General features: G+C 43.8%; 1 protein-coding gene across 1 annotated transcript in view; it reads left to right on the plus strand.

Annotated features, from left to right (window-relative positions):
• The window catches only part of LOC112222410 (AMP deaminase 2), a 56,588-nt gene that overhangs the window by 654 nt on the left and 33,580 nt on the right, over window positions 1-22,354 (plus strand). The window lies entirely within an intron of this gene.

Below are 22,354 nucleotides of genomic sequence, written 5' to 3' on the forward strand. Positions count from 1 at the left end.
AGTGATTTTCATTTTTGCTAGATGGTTCTTTAAAAGTAAATATAGAATTGTTGTCGTTTTTGCTTATCGTTAGTTTTCCACAAAACGGTGAGATTCAAGCCAGACTCGATCCATATTCTACGCTTGGATATTTCCGTGGACCCAGAGGCAGTCTCTCTGTGATGGAGTGAAATATGCTGTAACCTTGCTGCACCAGTGATTCTGTGATCCTCGTTGATCCCTATAACTGAACGAGAGGATTAACTGTGCTGTATCACTATATGCACAGTACGCCAACTGTACGCCAATCACACCGGCATCACCGCTACAGAACAGAGGATCTATCTGACATGTTCTGAGATCTAGAACCATAGAAATCACAGGAGGTTGGCGGCACCTTAATTGGAGAGGATGGGTTTGTGGTATGAGTGGAATGGTATCTAAATCATCACCTGGTTACCACCCGGTTACCACTTGGTTTCCACCTAGTTTCCATCTGGTTACCACTTGGTTTCCACCTAGTTTCCACCCAGTTACCACTTGGTTTCCACCTATTTTCCACCTGGTTAACACTTGGTTTCCACCTAGTTTCCACCTGGTTACCACTTGGTTTCCACTCGGTTACCACTTGGTTTCCACCTAGTTTCCACCTGGTTACCACTTGGTTTCCACCTAGTTTCCACCTGGTTACCACTTGATTTCCACCTAGTTTCCACCTGGTTACCACTTGGTTTCCACCTAGTTTCCACCTGGTTACCACCTGGTCTATATTCGCTCCGTTCCAGGCCGTTATTATGAGTTGTCCTCCCCTCAGCAGCCTCCTGTGATAGAAATAGAAGATCTAGAAAGGAAAGGTAGAATGATCGGGCGGCAGGGTAGCCTAGTAGTTAGAGCATTGGACTAGTAACCTGAAGGTTGAAAGTTCAAACCCCTGAGCTGACAAGGTACAAATCTGTCATTCTGCCCCTGAACAGGCATTTAACCCACTGTTCCCTGGTAGGCTGTCATTGAAAATAAGAATTTGTTCTTAACTGACTTGCCAGGTTAAATAAAGGTTAAAAAAAAAAAAAAATGATAGAACAGAATGTACAGTATATAATAGATAAAACATAGAATATCTATGTGTCTTAGACTATTACTTGGTGAAAGATGCACCACCCTAATCTGCTTAATTCCTGCATATTCTTCTTGCAGTTTCAGTGGGGAAAAAACACAGTTCAGTTATTTCTTGAAAATGTTATGCAAATGAGGAATAGCACATTCCTGTTGTGTAGGACTATGTGAATGTTGTGAAACACAGGAGTCAGGAGGAAGGTAGCTGACAGAGGTTTCATGCACTGATGGCCATGTTCTATATCTTTGAATTATGGGTTTAAAAAAAATCAACATGCAAATCAAGAGCTGGTGACTATAAGGTTCTATCTGCAAAAAGACCATTCTGACACAGTAGGCTTTAAAGTTCTGAACCTTCATTGGTTTGAATAGTGTCAGCAACATTTATTGTTTTTCTTGTATTCTTTTGAACATGAATTGGGACATTTAGATTTCTATATAGGTAGAGAACATTGAACAGAACAATGCTGTGTCAATAACTCAACTGAGTGGGCCGTGTGCCTCTCCAGTCCCAGACCATGTGTTATTAACACCTAGCCCAGTAGCCAACAACACATCAGATGTCAAAACGCCACTACCGGTTAGATAATTGGAATTTTGTGATCTGTTTACATAACGTGTTATTAAATAAACACATTTATCTTTTTTTTTTAAGCAGAGCATTTACGTCTGTGCAAGAATTAATTTGCTTAAAGGGTAGGTAGAAAAAAACGTAATGGATTTGCATTAGAATACGCATTAAAAGTCCCAATGCAAAATTACATCTCACTTTTCAATTTTTAGAGTAATTACATTAAAACTGATCAGAATTCCGAAGAATGCGAAATCCTGCCGGAAAAAAACATAACGTGTGGCGTAATATGGAGAACCCAGCAAGCCAGCCTACTCCTAATAACAGTCAACTTCAAATGTACAGTGGCTTTTTTCACTTCCTGTGTTGTCAAGATGCAGCATCACTCCCTGTGTTGTCAAGATGCAGCATCACTCCCTGTGTTGTCAAGATGCAGCATCACTCCCTGTGTTGTCAAGATGCAGCATCACTCCCTGTGTTGTCAAGATGCAGCATCACTCCCTGTGTTGTCAAGATGCAGCATCACTCCCTGTGTTGTTAAGATGCAGCTTTCACCCCTGTGTTGTCAAGATGCAGCATCACTTCCTGTGTTGTCAAGATGCAGCATCACTTCCTGTGTTATCAAGATGCAGCATCACTTCCTGTGTTGTCAAGATGCAGCATCACTCCCTATGTTGTCAAGATGCAGCATCACTTCCTGTGTTGTTAAGATGCAGCTTCACTCCCTGTGTTGTCAAGATGCAGCATCACTTCCTGTGTTGTCAAGATGCAGCATCACCTCCTGTGTTGTCAAGATGCAGCATCACTTCCTGTGTTGTCAAGATGCAGCATCACTTCCTGTGTTGTCAAGATGCAGCATCACTTCCTGTGTTGTCAAGATGCAGCATCACTCCCTGTGTTGTCAAGATGCGGCATCACTCCCTGTGTTGTCAAGATGCAGCATCACCTCCTGTGTTGTCAAGATGCAGCATCACTTCCTGTGTTGTCAATATGCAGCATCACTTCCTGTGTTGTCAAGATGCAGCATCACTTCTTGTGTTGTCAAGATGCAGCATCACTTCCTGTGTTGTCAAGATGCAGCATCACTCCCTGTGTTGTCAAGATGCAGCATCACTTTCTGTGTTGTCCATATGCAGCATCACTTCCTGTGTTGTCAAGATGCAGCATCACTTCCTGTATTGTCAATATGCAGCATCACTTCCTGTGTTGTCAAGACACAGCTTGGAAAGAAAGGGGAGAAAAGGAGAGTAAAGTTGTCTGTCTGTCTGTCTGTCACACAAGCCTCTTCAGTAATCTCTTGTCACTAGTCTTGGAGAAAGTACTAAATTGTCATTTTTGAGTATAAGTAAAGATACCTTAATAGAAAATGATTCAAGTAAAATACTACTTCAGTAAAAGTCTAAAAGTTCCTGTTTTAGGCCTCCTGAGTGTCGCAGCGGTCTAAGGCACTGCATTGAAGTGCTAGAGGTGTCACTACAAACCCATGATCGATCCCGGGCTGTATCACAACCAGCTGTGATCAGGAGTGCAAAATGGTCAGGGGAGGGTTTGGCCAGTGGTGCTTTACTTGGCTCATCGCTCTCTAGCGACTGGCCTCAGTCGTCAGTTGAACTAGCGTCCCACCTCGTCACCAGCCAGTGAAACTGCAGGGCGGCAAATTTAAAACAACAGAAATCCCATAATTAAAATTCCTAGTATTTTACACCATTTTAAAGATACACTTGTTGTAAATCCAGCCACAGTGTCCGATTTCAAAAAGGCTTTATGACGAAAGCACACCAAACGATCATGTTAGGTCAGAGCCAAGTCACAGAAAAACACAGCCATTTTTCCAGCCAAAGAGAGGAGTCATAAAAAGCAGAAATAGAGATAAAATTAATCACTAATCTTTGATGATCTTCATCAGATGACACTCATAGGACTTCATGTTACACAATACATGTATGTCTTGTTTGGTAAAGTTCATATTTATATCCAAAAATCTCAGTTTACATTGGCGCGTTATTTTCAGTAGTTCCAAAACATCCGGTGATTTTGCAGAGAGCCACATCAATTTACAGAAATACTCATAATAATCATTGCTAAAAGATACAAGTGTTATGCATGGAATTTTAGATCCACTTCTCCTTAATGCAACCGCTGTGTCAGATTTCAAAAAAACTTTATGAAAAAAGCACACCATGCAATAATCTGAGTACAGCGCTCAAAGACCAAAACAACCCAAACAGATATCCGCCATGTTGTGTAGTCAACAGAAGTCAGAAATAGCATTATAAATATTCACTTACCTTTGATGAGCTTCATCAGAATGCACTCCCAGGAATCCCAGTTCCACAATAAATGTTTGATTTGTTCGATAAAGTCCATCAGTTATGTCCAAATATCTCCTTTTTGTTTGCGAGTTTAGCCCAGTAATCAAAATTCATGAGGCGTGTTCACTAGGTGCAGACAAAAAGTCAAAAGTTTCCGTTACAGTCCGTAGAAACATGTCAAACGATGTAAAGATTCAATCTTTAGGATGTTTTTAAAATAAATCTTCAATAATGTTCCAACCAGAGAATTCCTTTGTCTTTAGAATTGCAATGGAACGCAAGCTAACTCTCACTTGAACGCGCGTGGTCAGCTCATGACTCTCTGGCAGACCTCTGACTCATTCCCCTCTCATTCACCCCCACTTCACAGTAGAAGCCTCAAACAAAGCTCTAAAGACTGTTGACATCTAGTAAAAGCCTTAGGAAGTGCAATATGACCCCATAGACACTGTATATTCGATAGGCAAAGAGTTGAAAAACTACAAACCTCAGATTTCCCACTTCCTGGTTGGAGGTTTTTGCTGCCCTATGAGTTCTGTTATACTCACAAACATCATTCAAACAGTTCTAGAAACTTCAGAGTTTACTAATCTACTAACTCTACTAATTATATGCATATTATAGCTTTTATGGCTGAGTAGCTGGCAGTTGAATTTGGGCACGCTTTTCATCCAAAATTCCCAATGCTGCCCCCTACCCTAGAGAAGTTAAGAGTGCGGGTGTTAAGAAGCGCAGTTTGGCGGGTCATGTTTCGGAGGACGCATGACTCGATCTTTGCGTCCCGAGCCTGTTGGGGAGTTGCAGCAGCGATGAGACATGATCGGAAAACGGGTAAAGTACAACAACAACAAAAAGTCCTTTCAACAACTTCATTGTCCATTCAGTGTGGAAGTTGTCTTTGGATTGAATGAGGCAACAGGTTGGAACTGGAAGAGCTGTGGTAGTGAGCCTGGAATGGATGAACTGTTAGGATGAATCATAGCAGTTTAAGCAGAGAAACGGTTGGCTTGATATTAACACCTCTCCACGCACCATGTGTCCTGGTGGTGAACCTGGTACATTATATTGGATAGATCCAGAGAGAGAATGTTCTAAAAAGAGATGAGTCATTTCAAATGTCACCATCTGGTCAATTTAAACAGGGGAGGGAGGGGAGGAGGGGAGGAGAGAGAGAGAGAGAGAGAGAGAGAGAGAGAGAGAGAGAGAGAGAGAGAGAGAGAGAGAGAGAGAGAGGAGAGAGAGAGAGAGAGAGAGAGAGAGAGAGGGAGAGAGAGAGAGAGAGAGAGAGAGAGAGAGAGAGAGAGAGAGAGAGAGAGAGAGGGGGTTGGATATGTGTCTGGTCACAGTAGACTTGACGTATTCCTAGTGGAGCAAAGCATAGAAATAGAATCAATTCAGTTTATCAGTCAAATTGCCAGGGTTAAAGGTTCCAAGCCCTTTCTAGAGATTATATTTCTATGGAGCAAAGGGCCTCATGGTCCCCATAGATTTGTTTTGAAATATAATGTAGGCCTTGTGTTGAGGTTAAGAGTGTAGACACCTCCTTTTCCACTTGAGGGTTCAGAGCAAGGGAATAGTGGTGTAGAGTGGGCCCCACAGAACCTGGGAGTTTACGGCTAACACTGTGGTGGCCATAATGGGAGGGTGAGTATTGTAACCTTAGATTAGGTTTAATCCGAGGATTACCTAATAATTATTGATAATAATTATTAATCATTCCCACTATTGGTTTCGGTGTGTTTATGTATGACAGCTCAGAGACGTTTTTCCCCAATAACCCAAATCAAATCAAATCAAATTTTATTTGTCACATACACATTCTTAGCAGATGTTAATGCGAGTGTAGCGAAATGCTTGTGCTTCTAGTTCCGACAATGCAGTAATAACCAACAAGTAATCTAACTAACAATTCCAAAACTACTGTCTTATACACAGTGTAAGGGGATAAAGAATATGTACATAAGGATATATGAATGAGTGATGGTACAGAGCAGCATAGGCAAGATACAGTAGATGGTATCGAGTACAGTATATACATATGAGATGAGTATGTAAACAAAGTGGCATAGTTAAAGTGGCTAGTGATACATGTATTACATAAGGATGCAGTCGATGATATAGAGTACAGTATACACGTATGCATATGAGATGAATAATGTAGGGTAAGTAACATTATATAAGGTAGCATTGTTTAAAGTGGCTAGTGATATATTTACATCATTTCCCATCAATTCCCATTATTAAAGTGGCTGGAGTTGAATCAGTGTCAGTGTCAGTGTGTTGGCAGCAGCCACTCAATGTTAGTGGTGGCTGTTTAACAGTCTGATGGCCTTGAGATAGAAGCTGTTTTTCAGTCTCTCGGTCCCAGCTTTGATGCACCTGTACTGACCTCGCCTTCTGGATGATAGCGGGGTGAACAGGCAGTGGCTGGGTGGTTGATGTCCTTGATGATCTTTATGGCCTTCCTGTAACATCAGGTGGTGTAGGTGTCCTATGAATCTATAACTATGGGATTAATGACTATGGATCAATAACTATGGGATTAATAATTATGGATCAATAAATATGGGATGAATGACTATGGATCAATAACTATAGGATTAATAACTATGGATCAATAACTATGGGATCAATAACTATGGGATTAATGACTATCGATCAATAACTATGGGATTAATAACTATGGATCAATAACTATGGGATCAATAACTATGGGATTAATAATGATGGATCAATAATTATCGGATTAATAACTATGGGATTAATAACTATGGATCAATAACTATGGGATCAATAGCTATGGGATCAATAAATATGGATCAATAACTATGGATCAGTAACTATGGATCAATAACTATGAGATCAATAACTATGGATCAATAACTATGAGATCAATAACTATAGATCAATAACTATGGATCAGTAACTATGGATCAATAACTATGAGATCAATAACTATTGATCAATAACTATGCAATACACTGTCTCATCAGCCCAGCCAGGTAATTTATAAACTTGATCTCCACTATAAAAAAGCGTCTAGACATTATCTCACATTTCTTTTAGACTAACATTTGGTTTTCAACAGCAGAGATTTGTAATAAACCTTACTCTCTGTCTCTCCGACATTTGCAACATTGTTTCAATATTGAAATTCGATCTCCAGCTGACCCATAGTAATGAACATGTCGAGAGTCGGGACGAGAGAGAGAGAGGCAGACAGCTTTAATCAGCCAGTCGGAATCATGAATCAGCAGGCATAATTTTTATGGATACATACAAAGAAATGTCAATTGAAGTGAATGTGTTAGCTGTGTTGTTGGCTAGCTCCTCTGAACAACAGTGTCCTGATGAGAGAGCACATTTTCTATGCCAGGTGAAATCACGCCTCGTTAGCTCATTGTTATGGATGTATCCAAGTAAATGTCACTAGAAAACAGCTTTAACAAATGCAAATGCAGCTACTTTGCTGTTATTTTAGCTGCTCTTTTTTAACGTGACTGAAAGTCTGCCGTAGTTGGCTAGCTAGCTAGCAAGGGATAAGAATGTTGCCAGCCAGTATGGCAATGGAACGTTTTAGAACGAACAACTGTGTCTCATCTCTGGAAACCGAATCGATATCAAATCAAATCAACTCAAATTTATTTATGTATTTATTTATATAGCTCCTCTGAACAACAGTGTCCTGATGAGAGAGCACATTTTCGATAGAACGAAACAACCAGCCGGCTTGGCTAGCAACCCTAGATTTGTGTCGGGACTATATCTTGTGGAAGGATGAAACAGTACGAATACATTTATCAAAATTCATTTTTTAATTTTTTAAATTAAAATATGTCAATCATTATTTTAATATGTTGGTAACCCATTGTCTAAAAGTGCCCTTGAAGCCGGCGTGTTTGGAGAATATATTGGCACAGTTTCGATTTCGTCTCGGACCTAACAACACCCGTGCCCAATACATCCTCCAAACACCGGCTTCTCAGGCATTATCACTTCAATAGCTCCCACCACCAGATGATTCAAATGGCTATATACAGAATGACCCTTAATACCCAGACACCCCTCCATTGACACAACAGCTTCATGGATCTCTCAGTCTTTCTCTCTCTCTCTCTCTCTGTCTCTCTCTCTCTGTCTCTCTGTCTCTCTCTCTCTCTGTCTCTCTCTCTGTCTCTCTGTCTCTCTGTCTCTCTCTCTCTGTCTCTCTGTCTCTCTGTCTCTCTCTCTGCTCTCTCTGTCTCTCTGTCTCTCTGTCTCTCTCTCTCTGTCTCTCTGTCTCTCTCTCTCTGTCTCTCAGTCTCTCTTTCTCTCTGTCTCTCTCTCTCTCTCTCAGTCTCTCCCTCTGTCTCTCTCTCTCTGTCTCTCTCTCTCTGTCTCTGTCTCTCTGTCTCTCTGTCTCTCTGTCTCTCTCTCTCTGTCTCTCTGTCTCTCTGTCTCTCTCTCTCTCTCTCTGTCTCTCTCTCTCTCTCTCTCGCTCTCTCTCTCTCTCTCTCTCTCTCTCTCTCTCTCTCTCTCTCTGCTCTCTTTCTCTCTGTCTCTCTCTCTCTCAGTCTCTCCCCTCTCTCTCTCTCTCTCTCTCTCTAAGTCTCTCTCTCTCTCTCTGTCTCTCTGTCTCTCTGTCCAGGCTCACCCTCGAGATTACCTATGTCAATGGCATGTGACTAACCTGTGGACCCATATTGTAGGCTCCCTGCTGCTATCACTCATACAGTAGTTGATAGAGGCCTGGGTGTAGAGATATAAGGATCCTCTGATGGGTTTTGGTTCCCTCATTTTACTTCACTCCACCTCATGTCTCAAGACAGCCAAGTACCTGATTTATTTTTTTTTGGGGGGGAAAGAGGAAACAGTTGAAGAGGTACTGTAGGAATATTAATCATAACTTCTCACTTTTGCTGTGTTTTGATAGGTCAAAAAAATCTCTTTATGTGGTTGGGTTGAGAGGGGGGGAGTTTGTGAATATGATGAGTATTCTTGCTGCTTTAAAAAAAAATACCTTAATAGCAGTTTGGTTTTTGTGTTTGAACACGCTGTATGATGTTATGTACAACCTACATTGGACCTGCTTGTGTAGTCTGTGTAATACAATGTGTATTGGACCTGCTTGTGTAGTCTGTGTAATACAACGTGTATTGGACCTGCTTGTGTAGTCTGTGTAATACAATGTGTATTGGACCTGCTTGTGTAGTCTGTGTAATACAATGTGTATTGGACCTGCTTGTGTACGTGTATTGGACCTGCTTGCGTAGTCTGTGTAATACAATGTGTATTGGACCTGCTTGTGTAGTCTGTGTAATACAATGTGTATTGGACCTGCTTGTGTAGTCTGTGTAATACAACGTGTATTGGACCTGCTTGCGTAGTCTGTATGATGTTATGTACACCGTAGTCTGTATGCGTAGTCTGTGTGATGTTATGTACACCGTAGTCTGTATGATGTTATGTACACCGTAGTCTGTGTGATGTTATGTACACCGTATATTGGACCTGCTTGTGTAGTCTGTGTAATACAACGTTGTAGACTCTAGGTGGAGTGTGACGGACACAAATGCAGTCAGATCCCATCACGAGCAGCGTCAGGGGTCAGATCACAAAGGAGCTGTTTAACCGTCTAGAGGGGCCTTATAAGATGCTACTAATGCATTATAATATTGGCATACGAGCTTAGAACAAATCGTAGAAAGGCATTATATACCTGTTCGTGGTGAGTAAAATGTTACCCGTGTCTATTGATTAAACATTAAGCTGTTACTCAAAGGGATCTGGACCTCTCGACGAGGTTGCTAGGTGTTAAGTTAACGTGGTTACGATACAGAGAGCGCGACTCAGCGAGATGAAAATTGGCCTTCGAGAGTTTTTTAGCAGATGCAGCAGTAATGCAACCTTAAGAGACACAGGTTGCGTCCCAAATTTCACCCTAATTCCCTATATATAGTGCACTACTCTTACCATAGACGTAGTGTGCGTCCCAAATTGCACCCTAATTCCCTATATATAGTGCACTAGTCTTACCATAGACACAGGCTATATCCCAAATTACACTCTAATTCCCTATATATAGTGCACTACTCTCACCATAGACACAGGGTGCGTCCCAAGTTGCACCCTAATTCACTATATATAGTGCACTACTCTTGACCATTTAGTAGCACGGTAGAATTACTCTCACAGCTGTGGGATGCTTGTTAAAGAACTGATTAACCTCTGATGTTTGAGAGAACTTCCTGGCTTCGTTCTTCTCAACATGGCTGCTATTTGAAACTGGAACGTGTCCAGTCAGAAGGAATGGCACAATGTCCCCGAGGAGCGCTGACCTCTCTTCGATGTGTTCCTGTTGCATACATGCATGATGTGACGCGTGTTGCTTAATCTGTTCAAGGAGATGGAATAAATAGCTAACTAAACTTCAGAGGTCCATCTGATAACAATGACAGTGGCCATTGTCTAAGGAACCATTGTCCTCTCGTGATCTTGTCAAAAGCTCCTGATTGGCTGATTGATAAGAATGAAACCGTATTCATTCTTCACTCGTCTACGTTGAGAGGGAAAGTTTTGAAATCAAATCACATGGAGAGCATTCAGACCTCAGTCAGATCAGCTGTATCCCCTCTTCTGTATCCCCTCTTCTGTATCCCTCATCTGTATCCCTCATCTGTATCCCCTCTTCTGTATCCCTCGTCTGTATCCCCTCGTCTGTATCCCCTCATCTGTATCCCCTCATCTGTATCCCCTATTCTGTATCCCCTCTTCTGTATCCCTCGTCTGTATCCCCTCGTCTGTATCCCCTCGTCTGTATCCCTCGTCTGTATCCCCTCGTCTGTATCCCCTATTCTGTATCCCCTCGTATGTATCCCCTCGTATGTATCCCCTCGTATGTATCCCCTCGTATGTATCCCCTCGTATGTATCCTCGTATCCCCTCGTCTGGTCTTCTTTTTATTACACAATCATCTGGTTCAAACCATACTCAGAGACACATAGAGACACTCAGAGACACTCAGAGACACATAGAAACACGTAGAGACACTCAGAGACACATAGAAACACGCAGAGACACATAGAGACACTCAGAGACACATAGAGACACATAGAGACACACAGATACACATAGAGACACACAGAGACACTCAGAGACACATAGAGACACACAGAGACACTCAGAGACACATAGAGACACAGAAACACTCAGAGACACATAGAGAGACATAGAGACACTCAGAGACACACAGACACATAGAGACACATCAGAGACACATAGAGACACACAGAGACAGAAACACAGAGACACAGAGAGACACAGAGACACACAGAGACACATAGAAACACACAGAGACACATAGATACACATAGAGACACACAGAGACACATAGAGACACACAGAGACACAGAGACACAGAGACACATAGAGACACACAGAGACACACAGAGACACATAGAGACACACAGAGACACATAGAGACACACAGAGACACATAGAGAGACACATAGAGACACACAGAGACACATAGAGACACATAGAGACACACACTCACAGAGACACAGAGACACATAGAGACACACAGAGACACACAGAAGACACATAGAGACACATAGAGACAGTCAGAGACACATAGAGACACATAGAGACACTCAGAGACACATAGAGACACATAGAGACACATAGAGACACACAGAGACACTCAGAGACACATAGAGACACATAGAGACACATAGAGACACTCAGAGACACATAGAGACACATAGAGACACTCAGAGACACTCAGAGACACATAGAGACACATAGAGACACATAGAAACACATAGAGACACATAGAGACAGTCAGAGACACATAGAGACACATAGAGACACTCAGAGACAGTCAGAGACACATAGAGACACATAGAGACACTCAGAGACACATAGAGACACACAGAGATACTCAGAGACACATAGAGACACAGAGACACACAGAGACACATAGAGACACACAGAGACACATAGAGACACACAGAGACACAGAGACACAGAGACACAGAGACACATAGAGACACACAGAGACACATAGAGACACACAGAGACACATAGAGACAGAGACACAGAGACACAGAGACACATAGAGACACACAGAGACACACAGAGACACATAGAGACACAGAGACACACATAGAGACACACAGAGACACACAGAGACACATAGAGACACATAGAGACACAGAGACACAGAGACACATAGAGACACACAGAGACACAGAGACACATAGAGACACAGAGACACATAGAGACACACAGAGACACACAGAGACACATAGAGACACAGAGACACACAGAGGACACAGAGACACAGAGACACATAGAGACACATAGAGACACAGAGACACAGAGACACAGAGACACACAGAGACACACAGAGACACCCAGAGACACATAGAGACACAGAGACACATAGAGACACATAGAGACACAGAGACACATAGAGACACATAGAGACACACAGAGACACAGAGACATAGAGACACAGAGACACATAGAGACACATAGAGACACACAGAGACACGTACAGACCTAAACCAGAGTAAAACAAACATAGACAGGGGTGATGAGAGAGAAAGAGACCAGGATCCAGCCTCTTTCCTGAGTGGTGCATCTTCTCACCCCCTGCCCCTCTGCACCACAACCAGGAGGGGGGAAGGGGGAAGACACAGGCACTAGAACAGCCAACCAGGATCAGGGGGAGGGGTGGGGCGGACACAGGCACTAGAGCAGCCAACCAGGAGCAGAGGGGGACAGACACAGGCACTCAGACACAGGCACTAGAGCAGCCAACCAGGACCAGGCGGGGGACAGACACACACACTAGAACAGCCAACCAGGAGCAGGCGGGGGCAGACACACACACTAGAACAGCCAACCAGGAGCAGGCGGGGGCAGACACACACACTAGAACAGCCAACCAGGAGCAGGCGGGGGCAGACACACACACTAGAACAGCCAACCAGGAGCAGGGGGCAGACACACACACTAGAACAGCCAACCAGGAGCAGACGGGGGGCAGACACACACACTAGAACAGCCAACCAGGAGCAGGCAGGGAACAGACACACACACTAGAACAGCCAACCAGGAGCAGGCGGGGGCAGACACACACACTAGAACAGCCAACCAGGAGCAGGCAGGGGTCAGACACACACACTAGAACAGCCAACCAGGAGCAGGCGGGGGCAGACACACACACTAGAACAGCCAACCAGGAGCAGGGGGCAGACACACACACTAGAACAGCCAACCAGGAGCAGGGGGGGCACACACTAGAACAGCCAGACCAGGAGCAGGGGGCAGACACACACTAGAACAGCCAACCAGGAGCTCGGGGGGCAGACATGACACTAGAACAGCCAACCAGGAGCAGGATAACACTGGGACAGAGACTGAATGGATCTACAAGACCAGCTCTGTGTATGTATGACATGACAGATTAAAGAGGATAACAGACATGTGTGTGTATGGAGGTGATCGGAGTACAGGGACAGGGGATCATAATATACTGACAAGTAGCTGAGAGACAGAGAGAGACAGAGAGAGAGAGAGAGAGAGAGAGACAGAGAGAGACAGAGAGAGAGAGAGAGAGAGAGAGACAGAGAGAGAGAGAGAGAGAGAGAGAGAGAGAGAGAGAGGGAGAGAGAGAGAGATAAAAGGAGAGCATTTTACTGCACAGTGTGTGATGATGTAAGATGTATACAGTCAGTGTTGGATGCTGGAGGTGTGGAGGTGACAGCCTCTGTGTGTGTGGAGGTGACAGCCTCTGTGTGTGAAGATGTGCAGTGAAGATGTGGGCTGAAGGTTTGCGGTGAAGGTGTGGGCTGAAGGTGTGGGCTGAAGGTGTGGGCTGAAGAGGTGGGCTGAAGGTGTGGGCTGAAGTTCTGGGCTGAAGGTGTGGGCTGAAGGTGTGCGGTGAAGGTCTGGGCTGAAAGTGTGGGCTGAAGGTGTGGGCTGAAGGTGTGAGCTGAAGGTGTACAGTGAAGGTGTGGGCTGAAAGTGTGGGCGGAGAGGTGGTCTGAAGGTGTGGGCTGAAGCTCTGGGCTGAAGGTGTGGGCTGAAGAGGTGGGCTGAAAGTGTGGGCTGAAGAGGTGGGCTGAAAGTGTGGGCTGAAGAGGTGGGCTGAAGATAAGGGCTGAAGATGTGGGCTGAAGGAGTGGGCTGAAGTTCTGGGCTGAAAGTGTGGGCTGAAGATAAGGGCTGAAGGTGTGGGCTGAAGATAAGGGCTGAAAGTGTGGGCTGAAAATGTGCATGCTGTAGGTTTCTGTTGTGTTGCCTGCAGGTTGGTCACAGTATTATGCTTATGTATTGTGGAAGAAAAACTCTCAGCTGCACCATGTGTACAGCATGTGGAAGTAACTAATGCAGAGGACTAACTTCCCTGAGAACTGATGACATCAGGTAGCTTCTATGGCATTAGCTCTGTAGACTATGAGAACTGACATTAGCTCTGTAGACTATGAGAACTGAATACATCAGGTAGCTTCCCTGACATTAGCTCTGTAGACTATGAGAACTGAATACATCAGGTAGCTTCCCTGACATTAGCTCTGTAGACTATGAGAACTGAATACATCAGGTAGCTTCCCTGACATTAGCTCTGTAGACTATGAGAACTGAATACATCAGGTAGCTTCCCTGACATTAGCTCTGTAGACTATGAGAACTGAATACATCAGGTAGCTTCCCTGACATTAGCTCTGTAGACTATGAGAACTGAATACATCAGGTAGCTTCCCTGACATTAGCTCTGTAGACTATAAGAACTGATGACATCAGGTAGCTTATCTGGCATTAGCTCTGTAGACTATGAGAATTGAAGACATCAGGTAGCTTCTCTGGCATTAGCTCTGTAGACTATAAGAACTGATAACTGATGACATCAGGTAGCTTCTCTGGCATTAGCTCTGTAGACTATAAGAACTGATGACATCAGGTAGCTTCTCTGGCATTAGTTCTGCAGATTATAATCAATGTGTAAGCCTGACATATTTGACAACAATCTGAGGTTTGTAGGGGGACATCTAAAACTACAGTGCAATGTAGGAGGTTAATAACACAGGAAGTTGTAACCCTTGACCTTTGTTTCTCCTCTTCTCAGTCAGTATCAGATGGTTTGCCACTTGATGGCAAGGTGGCACCGACAGACATGGCAGCTCTGCTTCTGGCTCCTAAGCAACTCTGCAGTATTTAGTGTTTTTGTGTGTTATTTCTTACATTATTAGACCAGAACATATTTTGTGTTATTACATACAGCCGGAAATAACTTTTGGATATCAGAGCGGTGGTAACTCACCAGCATTACGACCAGGAATACGACTTTCCTGAAATGGATCCTTCGTTCGTAGCCCCCAGAACAATTGAACTTATCCCAGAGGCTGCTCCTTCTCCTTCCAGCGAGACATCAGGGACTGTGCTATACTATGTTTCATGGAATCATGGCTCTCTCAGGATATACTGTCCCTGTCCATACAGCCAGCTGGGTTCTCAGTGTCCATACAGCCAGCTGGGTTCTCAGTTCAGGACAGGAATAAAGAACTCTCCGGGATGAAGAAAGGCAGGGATATATGTTTGATGATCAACTACTCATGATGTTATTGTGATAACATACAGAAACTCAAGTCCTTTTCTAGAATACCTCACAATCAAATACTGACCGTATAACTTCCCTTCGGTTAAAGTCACAGCCGTGTCTATTCCCCCTGAAGCCCATGCCACGACGGCCCTCAAGGAGCTACACTGGACTTTATGCAAACTGGAAACCACATATCCTGAGGCCGCAATTATTGTAGCTGGGGATTTTAACAAAACAAATTTAAGGAAAATGCTACCAAAGTTCTACCAACACATTGACTGTAGTACTCGCTTAGGAAAAACACGAGACCACTGCTACTCCCCATTTCGAGTTGCATACAAGGCCCCCCCCGCCCTCCCTACGGCAAATCAGTACCAAAACAAGAAGGTCTATTCAACGACCAATTGGAATCCATGCTTCAAGATTGTTTTAATTACTCGGACTGGGATATGTTCCGGGTAGCGTCTGAGAATAACATTGACGTTTACACTGACACAGTGACTGAGTTCATTAGCAAGTGTATAGGGATGTTGTTCCCATGGTGACTATTAAAACCTACCCAAACCAGAAACTGTGTATAGATGTATAGATAGTGTATAGATGGCAGCATTCACGCAAAACTGAAAGAGCAAAACAATACATTTAACCATGGCAAGGTGACTGGGAATATGGTTGAGTACAAACAGCGTAGTTATTCCCGTCCTTAAGGACAAACTAAACACCTTCTTCGCCCACTTTGAGAACAAGACAGTGCACCTGACGTGGCCCGCTCCCAAGGACAGTGGGCTCTTCTTCTCCTTGGCTAACGTGAGTATGACATTTAAGCGTGTTAACCCTTGCAAGGCTGCCAGCCCAAACGGCATCCCTAACCGCGTCCTCAGAGCATGTGCAGACCAGCTGGCATGGAGTGTTTACGGACATATTCAATCTCTCCCTATCCCAGTCTGCTATCCCCACATGCTTCACGATGTTCTGTACCCAAGAATGCAAAGGTAAATGACCTAAATCAACGGGACCGTAGTGGAGAAGGTGGAAAGCTTCAAGTTCCTCAGCGTACACATCACTGACAAACTGAAATGGTCCACCTACACAACTCGTCCATCTCAGGATGCTGAAGAAATTTGTCTTGGCCCCTAAGACCCTCAGAAGTTTTTACAGATGCACAATTGAGAGTCCTGTCAGGCTGTATCACCGCCTGATACGACAACTGCACCCTTCGCAACCGCAAGGCTCTCCAGAGGGGTGGTTCAGTCTGCCCAATGCGTCACCAGGGCACACTGCCTGCCCTCCAGGACTCCTACAGCACCCGATGTCACAGGAAGGCCAGAAAGATCATCAAGGACATCAACCACCGAGCCACTGCCTATCCACCCCGCTATCATCCAGAAGGCGAGGTCAGTACAGGTGCATCAAAGCTGGGACTGAAAAACAGCTTCTATCTCAAGGCCATCACACTCTGACATTGCTCATCCTAATATTTATATATTTCTTAATTCCATTCTTTACTTAGATTTGTGTGTATTGTTGTGAATTGTTATATACTACTGCACTGTTGGAGCTAGGAGCACAAGTATTTCGCTACACCCGCAATAACAATTGTGTGTGTGACCAATAAAATGTGATTTGATATTGACCTTAACCCTTCATCCCTGACGTCTGTTGGCAACAACAACACCAGCGGATGGAGATTGAAAAAGGAGTGTGCTGTATACGCAGTTCAGTTCAAATGGCCAACTAATCATCCTGTTACCAACCCTCAGTTCAGTTCTGTTTAGCTGCTGAAATATTAATGGAGTGGAAGTCAAATATCAAGGTGATAACATTATCCTATTTCATTTAGCTGGGGCACGTTGTGTTTCCAGGTCAGATCTAGGTCAACAGATAGTAACTGATAGCCCTGGTAGCTCCCGAACATCAGGGGTCATCATAGATTCTGCTTGTATGGAACTCCAGGTGTACAACCTATTTCATTTAGCTGGGGCACGTTGTGTTTCCAGGTCAGATCAGGGGTCATCATGGGTAATCAGGGGTCACCAGGTGTCACCATAGATTCTGCTTGTATGGAACTCCAGGTGTACATCCCGAATGACACCCTATTCCTTTTATAGTGCAGACCTGAGCCCTCAAATGTAGTGCACTGTAAAGGGCACCACACACCAGAGCCCTCAAATGTAGTGCACTGTAAAGGGCACCACACACCTGAGCCCTCAAATGTAGTGCACTGTAAAGGGCACCACACACCAGAGCCCTCAAATGTAGCGCACTGTAAAGGGCACCACACACCTGAGCCCTCAAATGTAGTGCACTGTAAAGGGCACCACACACCAGAGCCCTCAAATGTAGTGCACTGTAAAGGGCACCACACACCAGAGCCCTCAAAGGTTAGTGCACTATAAAGGGTATAGCGTGCCAATTATAATGTACACCTGGAGTTCCATACAAGCAGAATCTATGGTGACCCCTGGTGACCCTTGATTACCCATGATGACCCCTGATGACCCCTGAGGATTATCCTCAGGACATAACACTGCTTAATTCAGTACTAGATTTTGATTGGCAGAAGTTCAGCATCACACCACATTAATGGTTATCCTGCCTCTCGCCCGTCCATAAAGAGTTCTCCGAATCCTGGGAAGCGTGGGAGTGGGCAGATTTCCTCGTCCTTCTCGCCAGCCATGATTCTGGGCAGCTCCATGGTAAGGAATGTGACTGTTCCTGATGCAAAAACAATGTCCTATCCCCGAAGCTCGAGTAAATGACATTACTAAGCTGCTCCTGAATGGACTACGTCATGACATGGACATTGATTCTATCCTAGTCCATGTGGGTTTTAATGACATTATGAAGGGCAGCTCTGAACAGTTGAAACTGGATTTTAAAGAGCTGATTGACTCTCTGCTATACACTAATAAAAGGCCCATCATATCTGGCCCAGTGCCCTCTCTGAATCGCGACATTGAGCTTAATTAACAGGATAATTTCTCTTCACAACTGGCTACGTGATTATCAAATCAAATCAAATCAAATTGTATTGGTCACATACACATGGTTAGCAGATGTTAATGCGAGTGTAGCGAAATGCTTGTGCTTCTAGTTCCGACCATGCAGTCTGTTGGCAACAATATCTAACATGCAGTAATATCTAACAAGTAATCTAACAATTTCACAACTACCTTATACACACAAGTGTAAAGGAATGAATAAGAATATGTACATATAAATATATGGATGAGCGATGGCCGAACGGCATAGGCAATATGCAGTAGATGGTATAGAGTACAGAATATACATATGAGATGAGTAACGTAGGGTATGTAAATATTATCTAAAGTGGCATTGTTTAAAGTGACTAGTGATACATTTATTACATCCACATTTGAATTATTAAGTGGCTAGAGATTTGAATCAGAGTTGAGTCAGTGTCAGTGACAGTGTGTTGGCAGCAGCCACTCAATGTTATGTGATGGCTGTTTAACAGTCTGATGGCCTTGAGATAGAAGCTGTTTAACTTCTTGACGCACCCATCCCTTTAGCGGGATCATTTTCATCAACACCCGCTGAATTGCAGCGTGCCAAATTCAAATGAAATTACTAAAAATGTTTAATTTTCATGAAATCACAAGTGCAATATAGCAAAACACAGCGAAAGCATAACAAGCGTTTGTGTAAGAACATCTCTCTCAGTAGACGAAATATTACAAACAGCTAGCAGCCAAGTAGATTGGTCACGAAAGTCTGTGAGAGAAAGTCTGAAAAGCAATAGATTAAATCGCTTACCTTTGACGATCTTCGGATGTTTGCACTCACAAGACTCCCAGTTTACACAATAAATGTTCCTTTTGTTCAATAAAGATAATTTTTGTATCTAAAATACCTCCATTTGTTTGGCGCGTTATATTCAGAAATCCACAGGCTCGAGCGGTCATGACATCGCAGACGAAAATTCCAAATAGTATCCGTAATGTACCAGGAACATGTCAAAAAAAATATATAAATCAATCCTCAGGTTGTTTTTAAAATATATAAACAACTGGGACTGTCGCTTTTTCAGTCAGGAGAGGGAGAGTACATGGCTGCCCCACTCTGTTGCGCAAGCAAAACTCTGCGAACACCAAACACTGACACGATGTTATCTTTCTCGCTCATTTTTCAAAATAAAAGCCTAAAACTATGTCTAAAGACTGTTGACACCATCCCTTTAAATGGAGGCAAGGCATCCAATGGAACAGAGAGCTTTCATGAAAAACAGCACATCCTCGTTTCATTTTCCTCAGGATTTCGCCTGCAATATCAGTTCTGTTATACTCACAGACAATATTTTGACAGTATATTTTCTATCCAATATTTTCTATCCTAATCTGACAATTATATGCATATTCTAGTTTCTGGGCCTGAGAAATAGGCAGTTTCAAATGGGTATGTTTTTTTTGCCAAAAACAAAAATCCTGCCCCCTACACTCAAGAAGTTAACGTCGTTGTTGGTAATCAGGCCTACCACTGTAGTGTCGTCTGCAAACTTGATGATTGAGGTGGAGGCATGCATGGCCATGCAGTCATGGGTGAACAGGGAGTACAGGAGAGGGCTGAGGATGCACCCTTGTGTGGCCTCAGTATTGAGAATCAGCTGGGTGCGGATGTTGTTTCTTACCCTCACCACCTGGGGGCATCCCGTCAGAAAGTCCAGGACCCAGTTGCACAGGGCAGGGTTGAGACACAGGGTCTCAAGCTTAATGATGAATTTGGGGGTACTATGGTGTTGAATGCTGAGCTGTAGTCAATGAACATAATTATTACATAGATATTCCTCTTGTCCAGATGGGATAGGGCAGTGTGATGGGGAATACATCATCTGTGGAACAATTGGGGCAGTAAGCAAATTGGAGTGGGTCTAGGGTAACAGGTAGGCTAGAGGTGATATGATCCTTGACTAGTCTCTCAAAGCACTTCATGATGACAGAAGTGAGTGCTACGAGATGATAGTCATTTAGATCAGTTACCTTAGCTTTCTTGGGAACAGGATCAATGGTGGCCATCTTGAAGCATGTGGGGTCAGCAGACTGGGATAGGGATTGATTGAATAGGTCCCAGCCAGCTGGTCTGCGTATGCACTGAGGACGCGGCTAGAAATGTCGGGCTTCCTTGCCAGCCGTGTTCCCTCAAAGCGCTGGCTCCCTTTACCTTCTGCCTCCGCTCTCCTGGATGCCTCCATCTGTTCCCATGGGAGGCGATCCTTCCAGCCAGAATCTCCTCCCATGTCCATGAGTCCATTTCACGCTGCTCCTGGTTACCACGCTGTTTGGTCCTTTTTGGTGGGTAGTTCTGTAACAATATTCGTAGGTGGAAGAAGGTGAAGAGGACCAAGGTGCAGCGTGGTACGTGTTGATGGTAAATTTAATAAAGAAACTGAACACTAGAACAAAAAAACAAACAAAGCGGAACAAACAAAACAGTTCTGTCTTTGTGTGTCTGCACCAGACAGAACTGTTTTGTTTGTTCCGCTTTGTTTGTTTTTTTTGTTCTAGTGTTCAGTTTCTTTATTAAATTTACCATCAACACGTACCACGCTGCACCTTGGTCCTCTTCACCTTCTTCCACCTACGAATATCGTTACACGGTGCCACAAAAAAGGACCAAGCAGAGTGGTCACCAGAAGCAGCGTGGAATGGACTCATGGACATGGGAGGACATTCTGGACGGGAAGGATTCCTACACATGGGAGGAGCCAATTGCAATTGGCTCAGAACAGGGCAGCACGGTTGGCCCTTGGATGTACACAGAGAGCTAATATTAATCGTATGTATGTCAATCTCTCTTGGCTCAAAGTGGAGGAGAGATTGACTTCATCACTACTTGTATTTGTGAGAGGTATTGACATGTTGAATGCACCAAGCTGTCTGTTTGAACTACTGGCACACAGCTCAGACACCCATGCATACCCCACAAGACATGCCACCAGAGGTCTCTTCACAGTCCCCAAGTCCAGAACAGACTATGGGAGGCGCACAAGTACTACATAGAGCCATGACTACAGGGAACTCTATTCCACATCAAGCAACTGACACAAGCAGTAAAATTAGATTTAAAAATTCAATACACCTTATGGAACAGCGGGACTGTGAAGTAACACAAACATAGACACAGACACATGCATATACACACACACACACAATAACATACGCTCTATACACACACATACACATGGATTTAGTCATGTAGATATGTGGTAGTGGTGGAGTAGGGGCCTGAGGGCACACAGTGTGTTGTAAAATCTGTGACTGTTTTGTAATGTTTTAATATTGTATAAACTGCCTCAATTTTGCTGGACCCCAGGAATAGTAGTTGCTGCCATGGCAACAGCTAATGGGGATCCACCGCATAATAAATACAATACAAATGGTTCAGCATCACACCACAGTAATGGTTCAGCATCACACCACAGTAATGGTTCAGCATCACACCAGTAACAGTAATGGTTCAGCATCACACCACAGTAATGGTTCAGCATCACACCGCAGTAATGGTTCAGCATCACACCGCAGTAATGGTTCAGCATCACACCACAGTAATGGTTCAGCATCACACCGCAGTAATGGTTCAGCATCACACCACAGTAATGGTTCAGCATCACACCACAGTAATGGTTCAGCATCACACCACAGTAATGGTTCAGCATCACACCACAGTAATGGTTCAGCATCACACCACAGTAATGGTTCAGCATCACACCACAGTAATGGTTCAGCATCACACCGCAGTAATGGTTCAGCATCACACCGCAGTAATGGTTCA

The sequence above is a fragment of the Oncorhynchus tshawytscha genome, linkage group LG22, assembly GCF_018296145.1.
Source record: "Oncorhynchus tshawytscha isolate Ot180627B linkage group LG22, Otsh_v2.0, whole genome shotgun sequence".
NCBI lineage: Eukaryota > Metazoa > Chordata > Actinopteri > Salmoniformes > Salmonidae > Oncorhynchus > Oncorhynchus tshawytscha.